A 2256-nucleotide genomic window follows, 5' to 3' on the forward strand; every position below is an offset into this window, starting at 1 on the left:
GGAGTACTTGCACTCCGGTTTTCCAATTAAAAGCATTCCATCCAGACCCAGCGAGGTCACCAAAAATTTCAGAGAGCAGCCAATCACAACATTAGTGCGTACATACCAACCTATTAGAGGACCACGCAGCGTGCCCGCTCCGGTTTTCTGATTAAAAGCATACACGTTTGGCTATTGTCGACTTTACTCTCTGGACAACAGGTATCCCCCATCTGCAAGAGGACCCCTTGCCCTCCATGTGCTGATGGCAGGGATCCGCTATCCCACAGTGGATGGGGATCATATTGGGAACAGGAACAGCACCACCTGATATCATGGGGTGCACAAGTCTGGGGTTAGGCGCCTGTGCACTTCACCCCTCCAGTGAATGCTGTGGACCTGAGCTGCTCAGCACTGGCCCTTTTGACTGCAGCAAAAGAAATTCTGCTACAAGACCAAGGGCTCTGTGTGCAACCAACCTACTCGCACACTTTACTTTTTCTTTCTTTCACCAATAAATCAGTGCTGTGGAACCGAGCTGCTCAGCGCTGGCCCTCTTGACTGCAGCAAAAGAAATTCTGCTACAAGACCAGGCTCTGTGTGCAACAAACCTACTTGCACACTTTAATTTTTCTTTCTTTCAGCAATAAATCAGGGGAAAGTGCGAACGCAGTCCCTCACTACCAGAAATTATGCAGTTGAGTATCCCACATTTGGGGGCATCGCAGAGCCCGGGTCAGCAAATCTGTTGTGCAATGTGGGAGATCTGCCTTTATGATCACAGATTCTCCCCTACCAGGTAAGTATGAGTTGCAAGCGGAATGGCAGGGGTTGGGCCTGTTCTGGAAACCCCCGCTAAGCAACTGTGAGAAGACAGGTTCTGACCTAGCCCTCCCGGAAGCCCTGAACATCTGCAGAGCTGCCTGACCCCTGTGTAGGGGGACGCTTTGGTAGACAGAGCCGAGCAGAAGAGGCACATTGTAGCACAGTTCCTTTCTCCCATCAGAGGCCCTGTTGGCCTGAGATTTGCATACATTCGGGCCTGGCCGCCAGCCATCAGGCCCAGTCGGATAGCAGGAGGGCCTGAGCAGGCCTGTTGTGGTCTGCCCACTGGCCTATCGGCCCCAGGAGGACCCATGAACCTTGTCAGCCTACAGGTCGCCCCACTTAACAAGAGTGGCCACCAGTCCTCCACAGGCACACACGAGTGCACACCAAGCACTGTCTCAAATTCAATTTGCAGGCAGACCGTGTGCTGCGGCGGGTCAGGTGGATATTATAATTCTGTCCGCCACCGGCCACTGCGTCCTGCCCGCCCACAAATTCTTCAACTGCAGGCAGTAGCTAATATTCAATGTCATCGATCACTCACCTCAGCAGCTGAGCTCCACTCTCCACTCAGCGCTGCAGGCAGTGTCAGGTGCAGGCCTGCACTCAGTCAGCTCACAGACACATCATGCTCTTCCTGCCTGCAAACAAAATGGAGGGAGCCCGGAGCCAGCTCGATGGTGCGAACTTGCCGTCTGTGTTACTTTGTCACGCCCCTTGCTCCTGATTGGAGGATTTGATAGGGGTAGCAGCCGATTCATCAGGGGTAGTAAGCCAATAGCCAGGGGTAGCACTTGCGACACTTGGTTACCCTTAAATGACATCCATGAGATAATCCTAGAGGTAACATTATATAACTTCCCCCCTGCTAATTTTCATAGTAGCTGTGGCATCTACAAATTGGCAGATCCTATATTGCCTTTAACATGATGTGCTCTATAAGGGCTTTGCTCATTTTCAGGGAGATTTCACGTGTCTGCTCTGTATTACAGATGTCCTCCTTTAACCTTACAAGAGGTTTTAGTGGGGGCAGAAGGTGGAAAGTTTGGATTGTTTCATTTGCATTGTATGGGACAAAAATGTTTGTCAATGCGTGACATGAATCACGGAGCAGCCTGTTCCCGTGACAGGGAATGAAAAAAATGAATAGAAATGCTGCACATAGGTGAATGAATACATGAGTGCATTTTATAGGTCTCCCTCCCCACCGTACACAGTAGCCCTGACTTCTAAGATATGGGCCATCCTAAATTGGAGTCTGCACAATGATGCACTCACCAAAGTTTGTGCTACTTTTTTGGGAGCTTTCCTGCTTCTCCTGTTTTGCATGTCTCTCTCTTTAACTTCAGAAAATGTTTGAGCTTGGGGTGGAGGAAGGTAAATATTGCATCATTTTTTGTTTTGTCCAAAAACACATTTGTAAGTGTATAACCATGCATCCAGCTCCCA

At 49.8% G+C, this 2256-nt stretch overlaps 1 pseudogene; it reads right to left on the reverse strand.

Moving 5' to 3' along the window:
* Positions 1–631: 631 nt before the first annotated feature.
* LOC138570438 (U1 spliceosomal RNA) lies at positions 632–786 on the reverse strand (annotated as a pseudogene).
* Positions 787–2256: the final 1470 nt, after the last annotated feature.

The sequence above is a fragment of the Ambystoma mexicanum genome, chromosome 2q (assembly GCF_040938575.1).
Source record: "Ambystoma mexicanum isolate Mex_15411 chromosome 2q, UKY_AmexF1_1, whole genome shotgun sequence".
Taxonomy (NCBI): domain Eukaryota; kingdom Metazoa; phylum Chordata; class Amphibia; order Caudata; family Ambystomatidae; genus Ambystoma; species Ambystoma mexicanum.